Source organism: Gadus macrocephalus, chromosome 8 (assembly GCF_031168955.1).
Source record: "Gadus macrocephalus chromosome 8, ASM3116895v1".
Taxonomy (NCBI): domain Eukaryota; kingdom Metazoa; phylum Chordata; class Actinopteri; order Gadiformes; family Gadidae; genus Gadus; species Gadus macrocephalus.
This window is the reverse complement of record NC_082389.1, coordinates 22,846,987-22,855,867: the sequence shown is the minus strand read 5'-3', so window position 1 is coordinate 22,855,867 and position 8,881 is coordinate 22,846,987. Positions and strand designations below refer to the sequence as shown.

Sequence of the window (8,881 nt, the reverse complement as noted above, 5' to 3'; positions counted from 1 at the left end):
GTGCGTGACCACGTCGGTGGCACATCAAGGGCACTCGTGAGTTCGTTGACCACGTCGGTGGTTCAACGCGAAAGCACTCAGGTCACGCAGCGACCCCGGAGAGTGAATCGACCACGGCAGTTGGTACAGCACGAAAGCACTCGTGGCTCGCTGCGTAACAGCTGCAGAGTGCTCTAAATTTTAATTGATCTCGTTTCATTTCATGTCAACTGCTTTTACGTGATTCATCGATCTCGCTGACGGTTTTAAGCTTATCGTTTTACGGTATGTATGATTGACTCTTAATATGTCGTATATTGGGTATGCCTTTTATCTTCCAGAAGCAGTATAGATCCTTGTCCACTTCTTCTACGCAGGTATGTATGGTCTCATTACCCCCTTTCGCTATTCTATTTTGGGGGTCGGCTCCGCCCCTGCCAGTCCCGGCAGGACATGCCGAGTTATCACCTATTTCCGGCGTAGGCCTACGTCCTCTCTTTTGGGGAAGGCTCCGCCCCTGCTAGTCCTGACAGGATACGCCGAGTCCGCACGTCACCCTGGATCAGTGACGGGGCACATGCCAAAGATTTACCATGCAAAATATTCCCATGTCGCTATTTAAATAAATCCTGTTCATACTTATCAGTGATCGAGTCTTTATGGGAGAAATGTTAAGCTTGCTGGTAGTTCTACCAGGAGGACTCAAATCACGCGCGGCTGGCCGCCAATCACCAATCACCAGCTACCAATCACCTGCCTACACCTGCTCTATAAAGAGTAGTCTAACATATGTCTTTGCTGCTCAGGTCTTCGTTCGACGCACCTCCATCCACCCCACCACCACCAGGTCGGCCTCAGTCTACTTGTCCAGGGGAAGGCTCCGCCCCTGCTAGTCCTGGCAGGATACGCCGAGTCCGCACGTCACCCTGGATCAGTGACGGGGCACATGCCAAAGATTTACCATGCAAAATATTCCCATGTCGCTATTTAAATAAATCCTGTTCATACTTATCAGTGATCGAGTCTTTATGGGAGAACTGTGTGTTGGTGTGTCTTATTGCTTCCCACGTCTGCGTCTGCATCTTTCCCACTCCTGGCTAATAGTTTTCAGCTTTTGTACTGTATATCAGAAATGATCACCCTGTACCACACTGCTGACTTGTTGATGTTTTGTGAGCACTCAAGCATTTCTCTAGGTATCTTAAGTTTCCTACTGGTGTCATCAAAACTTTGGACTTTGTTATTGTAAGAAAAATTTTGTGTTGCAAAAACACTTTGTGTCTTACCGTTACCCTAACCTTAACCCCAGTAACATTTCTTCATCATAAACTACAAGTCTCTGATTAATAATGTCTCTGTGTTTAGGACAATTCTGGAGAAAATAGGCCTGCAGGGGAAGGTGACTCCCCTGCAGGCAAAGAAAAAATGGGACAATTAAAAAAATATATATAAAGTATGTACATGTCATTTTAAATATACAATATTTGTTTTAACCATGCAAGTTAATAAACACTTTTGCTGAAATTTGTTTTGATACTGCTGTTGTTGTTAACTGCCATGATTGATTTCCTCTGCCTTAGGATTGCAAGTATCCAGGGTCAGGAGAGGGGGTAGGTGGGAAACCCGGTGCTGCCACTTGGCCCTGGTTTGTCCCCATGGATGAGGTATTGGGACAGAGGCATTCCACCAACCCCCCTGTCCTAATTGCCTCCATCCCTGAGAACACACCAGGGCCAAGTACAGCAAGTACAGCAGTGGTGGATCAGGAGGTGGAGGACAAGGATCAGGAGGAGGAAAGACAGTGAGGGCCAAGGTCCAGAAAGAGGGACAGAGAGGAAGACATGTTCCAGAGTCACTCACTATCTTCCGAAAAGGACTCAAGACTCACCTGTTCAGAGTCCACCTCGACTGCATAGCCACCCTCCCCCTTCTGGCAACCATTGTACACTGTGTTGTATTGTATTGTATTATAGTACTTAACTGTGTAGCAACTGCAGTAGCTGCTATCATGGCTGCTACACGGGGAATTGATTAGCCTAGCAATTGTGGTACTTGCACTTGGTTCTATGAACATCCTTTCTGTACCGACAGCGATATATTGATGCACTTCTTATGACAAATGTACTTATAGTAAGTCGCTTTGGATAAAAGCGTCTGCTAAATGCCCTAAATGTAAATGTAAAATGTAAATGTTCCAGTTAATAAAAGAGGACATTAGGCTACAAAGGGAGGCAAAGGAGAGAAGAGCCCAGGAGAGCAGGGAAAGAATGGATAGGTTTTTCTCAATTTTGGAGCGTTTGGTGGACAAATAACTTATGTTCTGTTATATTTAACACATTGTTTATTATTATTTACATATTTATTGAAACTAACTTATTTAACTAACTTTTTTGATTAGCTATTTATTAAAACCCTTACTAACTTTTTTGTATTGACTAATGTATTCGTACATAACTTATAAAACATATATACAACAATAAAACTATTTACAACAAACATTCATGTGACTATTTACAACAATTATTATAAAATTACTATATACAAAAACATAATGATCAATAATAATTTTTGTTGGTTTCTTTTTTTCGCGCTGTCCGGTTTAACTTCTGCGGTAACGGTTTGTTACGTAAACCAGAAATGCTCCGTAGGCTAGACCGTCCCATTTCTTCGGCCTTCGGAGTGTCCTTCGCGGTCTACGAAGGATGCGTCCGGCAAGGACATCTTTAACCACTGTGTAATTCCCTCTAATAGCATTCGGTAGACACCAATGGTTTCCTTTGACGGGTTTTATTGTAGCCTTTTACTCCAACTCCACCGTGAAAACTATAGATGAATACATACACAGTACAACAGAAATCACGGCATAAGCTTTACATAAAATCATAAATTACACGGCACACAAAGAGCCAAACAAGCAAAACAAAATACAGGGAAACAACAAAAAACATACCTCGTTGGCTGCATGCTATTTACAGGGACTTTGAAACTAGATTATTTTCGGCGATGCGTATCACAAGCTGTTCACCTTCTCTCATGCCGCATCTCTAACTGACAGAGAATCTTCTAAAACATCAGCCTTACAGGTGACGTCATTCAACAAACTATTTAAATACAATTTTAAACCCGAATAACGAACACAATTATTGAATTACTAATATAAACAAAAATGAATTTCCTTATGTCTTATAATATGAAAATAATAATTAAATTACAGAAACCTTTTAATGATGACAGCCACCAAATCACACAAACCAGTAATGTGGGATTTCTGTAAACTAAATATTTTTGTCAAACTTTAATATACAAATGAAATAGTTCTGGTTTTAAAATTAACAGCATGTCAACCCTTCCTCATGAAATGTCAAGCAAACATTAACACTCTAGTCTGCCTCAAGCAGAGTAACAACCTTATGTATTGGTCTCTCAAGAAACACAGTTTTAACTGTGGGTTTCCCCTTTTTGTCAAATGTGGTGTTGCTAACCAACAATCTTAGCTTTCTGACTTTACTGTCTAACCCTGGATAGACTTCTGTGACACGGGCTAACTTCCACTCATTGCGTGGTGCCAGATCATCTTGTAGAAGGACAATGTCATTGACCTTTGAGTCTCTTCTCTTCTTTTGCCATTTTTGTCTTGGTTGCAAGCTCAATAGGTATTCTTTCTTCCAACGAACCCAAAACTCATTGGCCAAATACTGGACTCAACGCCACCTCTTCTGAAGATAAAGATAAATTGTCCGGGTGGGGGTAGAATAACAGTTGGCTTCATGGTAAGGATATGGTTTGGGGTTAAAGGTTCGGGTCCGGATGGGTCATTCAAATGTTCAGTAGTAAGAGGTCTGCTGTTAATGATGGCCATAACCTCATACAGGAAGGTCCTTAGGGAGGTATCAAGCCTTTTTGACGACTGGTCGAGAATAACTGTCAGAACACTTCTTACACTTCTTATTTGCCTCTCCCAGGCGCCACCCATATGACTTGCTGCTGGGGGATTCATAAGAAATTCACACCCTAGATCATAGCTGTCAATCTCAAGGCCCGCGGGCCTAATCCGGCCCGCGGTGTAATTTAATTTGGCCCGCCAGATAATATCTAATGTCTATCAGAACTGGCCCGCCGGTTTATCGCATTTCAGCGTAAAACTGCAAGTCCCACAATGCACTGCCGCTGCGCTGGTATACGTCATTCGAGGCCCGCAAGCGCGAGCCCATCCCCCACTACCTGTAGGCTATAGCCCTATAGTCTACTCTAGAATGTTTAATGCAGCAGCATCATACTGTTTATCACCTGAAGTAGCCTAGGTTTTTTAGCCAACTTTTTGTCGCTTTCCCCGGAAAAAATGGCTAAACGGAAGGTGGACATTGAGAACAGGGTTTTTCAAGAGAGGTGGGAGGCTGAATACCTGTTGATATGAAGGGCAAACCCATCTGTCTTGTGTGCGGGGCAGATGTGGCTGTCACGAAAGAGTACAATTTAAGACGGCACTATGAAACGAGACATCAAGACAAGTACAAGAGTATGAACATTCAACAGAAGCTACAGAAGGTAGTGGAGTTGAAACGAAGTTTGGTGTCACAGCAGACTATTAGTGGGGCAGATAATGGAAAAATTGTGCAAAATGTGATACAAGCACCAAATTTGGCATGGTGGTTCCCAAGGGTCTACTTAACAAATCTGCCTGACGTGCCATTCAAAAATCCAAGATGGCGGTCATTTTTCAAGATGGACGCCAAATGTGTCTGCCGAAAATGGTTTTGCTCATAGATATGCATGTACTTGATGGATTTGAGTGATCTTGGTGTTGAATTGTATGTTTTCTTCCATGCTGAACCTAATTATTTTACCTTCACTAGCATTATAATACTGTAAATGGTAGAAAATGAACACTTTATATAAAAAAGCAACATAACACATCAAATAATACTCCTAATACTTTATTTACACAAATATAAACATTAAATGTACCCATTTTGCATTAAGGTATTTAGCATTTGGATCATGTTATTCAGGACGGAAACAAAATTTGAAAATAATAATAAAAATCCTTAATACTGTAAAAATCGTCCTTCCAAAGCAAACTATTACAGTGGCCCAAACACTGAAACCAACGTACACCGCTGTATATGTAGCACTACAGCTGACATACACAGCTGCAGAGTGCAGTGCAGGCGAGCCCTGAACGAAAGCATTTGCATCTCCGGTTGCAGCCTTTCTTGCAGGAACACTGGGTCAGTTCCTGACAGCTGGCTGCAATAGGTGGAAGCGTTGTCCAACAGATCTGCCATATGTCTCCCTTCTGATTCCATCCCCAGTCGGCAGGACTGACGACTTCTGGATTGGTTACTGTTGCTTGACCCCATATGATACCAGCCTGGTAAGCAGCGCGTTTTGCGTGTTCCATGAGGGCTGCACTGGTTGGTGGGATCGCATCATAGGACCTCTGCTTACGGGCAATGAGATTCAGCCTTGCCTCGTCAACACCGGTAGCTGCACTTGATCTGTCATACATGACGACAACAAAATTCTCCAGCTTCTGCATGTCATCTTCAGAAACCTCTGTTGGACAGTTGCTGAGTTTTGTAAAGGTTTTAGAAACCTCATCACAGACTTCCCAAGTCAGCCATGCAGATTTCTTTCCCTTCCCATGGAAAGACGAGACCACGTCACAGCCTGTGAATGCATGGAAATACAAGATCCCACTGGCTTTCTCAGGTCCTATTGCGGAAACTACCTCATGGACTGGTATCCATCGAGCATTGGCTCCCTGCCCAAAGGCAATCCACATTTTTTCAAGACCAAGCCTCTGCAGGGATGGCAGCTTAGACACTGCTATGACGAGCACGTCAGTATCATTGGCTTTGATGACAAGTGACTTGCTACCCTCTGCAGTTGCATCTCTTCCATGTACAAATATCCGGGTATCAGCTTCTTCATGACAGCATGGGGCCACAGCATCTAAGGATTTGATTTTGTTGCTGATGACATCTTCTCCTTTTGTCACGATGACCATACTTGTGGTTCCAGCCTGACATATTTTCTCTGCGAGAAAGTGGAAGAGCTCAGTTTTGTTGTCGTCATCCCGCAGGAAGCTTCTCCAGTTTGTTGGGGTCCTGCTGGTTCCAGTCACTCTTCTTCTGATCCCTTGACCTCTTTTTGACCTGGTTTCAGATTTCAGACTAGACTTCTTGTACACATCAAAGATGACATCGAGTCGCTTGAATTTGGTGCCAAAGGATTCCACTTTTGGAAGGATGTCTTCTTTTGCATAGTCATTGAAAGTCTTCGGGCTGCGTGGAGGTAGGGAATTGATGAGCGCTGATCCATCAATGATGATGGTGTCAGCCTTTGGTTCGCTATCAGGCAATGTCACCAGGGCCTGAAGAATTTCAGTTAGCTGTGACTTCTGGCACATACGAAGCCTGCCGTTGTCACTGAGAGATGCAGGTGCTGACTGGTTCTCATACTTGAAGAATTCTTGCAAGTCACACTGTCTGTTTTGGCAGGATATGAAGAGCCGGGAGAACAAGTGACAGTCATCTTTAAGCACTTTCTCCTTGGAGCTGCTGGCTGCCTGCTCGTGCTTGAAGAAAGAAGCCTTGTTCTTTTTGATTGGCTGATAAAATGTGCATTCTTCTTCATTCTCCAAGGCCTCCATAAATGACTGGAACTTCTCCTTGCCTCTCTCATGATGACTACCAACCAGTTCAGCTAGTGCTGGATCTGCAATGTTCTTTGTGTCAAGTGCCAGCAAATCAGCAGACTCTTCTTGGAAAGGGTTGCCCATCTCTTTTATCACACTGAACAGTGCCTCCACCCTCTCAAGGAAAGATGTCTGGGCACTTAAGGTCTGTTCATGGTGTTTGGTGCTGATGGTTGCGTCTTTCACACCAGAAATAGCCTCATATGCAAAGACTAGATGGCTCACTTCAGGTCCAGCCACCATCCATCTCCGAAGTGCCCCTGGGTCCTCTGTTAGTCCAATGGCTCCTCCATCACCCTTGATGGCTGCGTTGTTCAGTTCATGGGCTTGCTCAATGGCCATGGCAGAGAAATCTCTTCTGGACTTGTGGACAACAAAGTTTCCTTTGTGAAACTCTCTGGCTACTTCTTGATGCTGCTTCTCAAGAGACATCATGTCTCTGAAATGAACTGGAAGCCACCGAGCATAATTCACGTTGTTATTTGCAAAGAAGTAGGGGATCAGTTCTGAGAGTGCTTCACGGTACAGGTCAAAGTTTCCTTCCCTGAAGGAGCGTATCAACAGGAGCAGAATCAGCTCCATGTCCAAAACCAGATCCCAGAACTGGAATTGTGGACTCTGAGGTCTCCGCTGCTCACACCAGTCTTCAAAGGAGAGCGTAGGTCTGTCAGTCTCCTCAGAGCAGTAGTCTTGGTAGGCTTCTTTCTTCAGTTTATACAGGCTGCATGCTGTGATCTGGCGGGCCAATCTTGTCCTGGTGATACTTGACACAGTCAGGAATGACTCAGCTGTACCAGATGAGGCCACCCCTGCTTCAGCGATAGCACTGGTCCAGCCACTTTGTTCCAGTAGTTTTCCAAGGGAACCAAGAGCAGCCTTCTCTATGTGAAGTCCCCCAAACATGATAACAAATTGGTCCTCTCCATACTCAGGCCACTGCCACTGAATTTGTTTTGCTAGTGCAAATAGTGGTTGGTCAGCAGCTATGACCGGCGTCTGCCCTGGGTTGAGGAAAGCAACTGTATCTCGAATCTTCCCCATGGCATGTTTGATTGTTGCAACCGAGTGAGCCTGGTCTCGTATCAAAGGCAACAGTGATGTCATGCTCACTTGAAAAGGTTGGCTCCTCTTCTGTGCTGCATGGTGGGCTGCCCATGTGATACTGAGAGTATCACCCACTCTCTCAGTGACAGACACCTCATCAAGCCACCTGTACTCTTCCTTCAGGTGTGGCTGGATTGAATGTAGTGCTTGGTATAATTTTCTTGGCACAGCTGGAGGTTTTGGGTTCTTAGTAAGGTACGCTGGTTTAACATTGGTGAATGCTTCAGGAAGCTCAGGAACTTTCTTCACCCTGTAATCTCCACTGAGCTTCACTGGCTCTCGTTCCTCAACACTGGTGGACAGACAACTCCATCATCCACGTACTGAGCTACAACAGCTTCTCCAAGCTGGGCTGAGATTTCTAAGACTCTATCATAGGTGATGCTGAGTCCATTGTCATGGAGCATGTCTATGAGCTGCCTCTTCCTTGTTTTTGCAAACACAGACATGACCATGTACACAACAAATGGTGTCTCCCGGTCCTTGGAATGTCTGTGGACGTGAGATCCGGCCTTGTATTTGGCAAAACAATTGTACTGTAAGAGCTGAGCCATTGCAAGGTCAGACTTTGAGGCTCCATGTTGGAGTTGTGACTTGATGTCTGCTCCATGCTCAATCATACAAATAAACTGAAGCAGTGATGATGGGACAGCATCTTCTAGGCACCCATCATGGAACGTGCCATTCCACTGTGATTTGTGTTGAAGCATTTCACGTCTGATCATCCCAGCAGCCTTTGCAAGATGAACAGCTTCTCCATATTTGCTTGCTTGTGCAAGAATTGACCCTACATCCTTCTTAAAGGCCAGTAGGACATCACGTCCATGATGTTCAGCTTGTAGATCGGGGATGTGTTGAAGCAGCTGGTCCTTCAGTCGGGTAGCATGAACATCATGACTGTTGATGCCAAGCTGCTCCAGCCTCTGCCTGTAGAGCATACATAGGTCGGCAAGTCGGAAGACTGATGGAGCTGAACTCTCACTTGCAGATTTTGTCTCAATGATGTATGTTACCAGTTCAGAGAAGGCAATTGGATATGCATCCCTCTTTCCTCCCTCAGAGTTTTCTGCTTCCCTCAGCTCTTCAGCACGCAGGTGA

The 8,881-nt window shown here is 44.5% G+C and overlaps 1 long non-coding RNA gene across 1 annotated transcript; it reads left to right on the top strand.

Annotated features, from left to right (window-relative positions):
* Positions 1–1,318: 1,318 nt before the first annotated feature.
* Positions 1,319–2,479, top strand: LOC132463636 (uncharacterized). Its single transcript, XR_009527086.1, has 2 exons — positions 1,319–1,432; positions 1,560–2,479. It is a non-coding gene; the product is annotated as an uncharacterized LOC132463636 (long non-coding RNA).
* Positions 2,480–8,881: the final 6,402 nt, after the last annotated feature.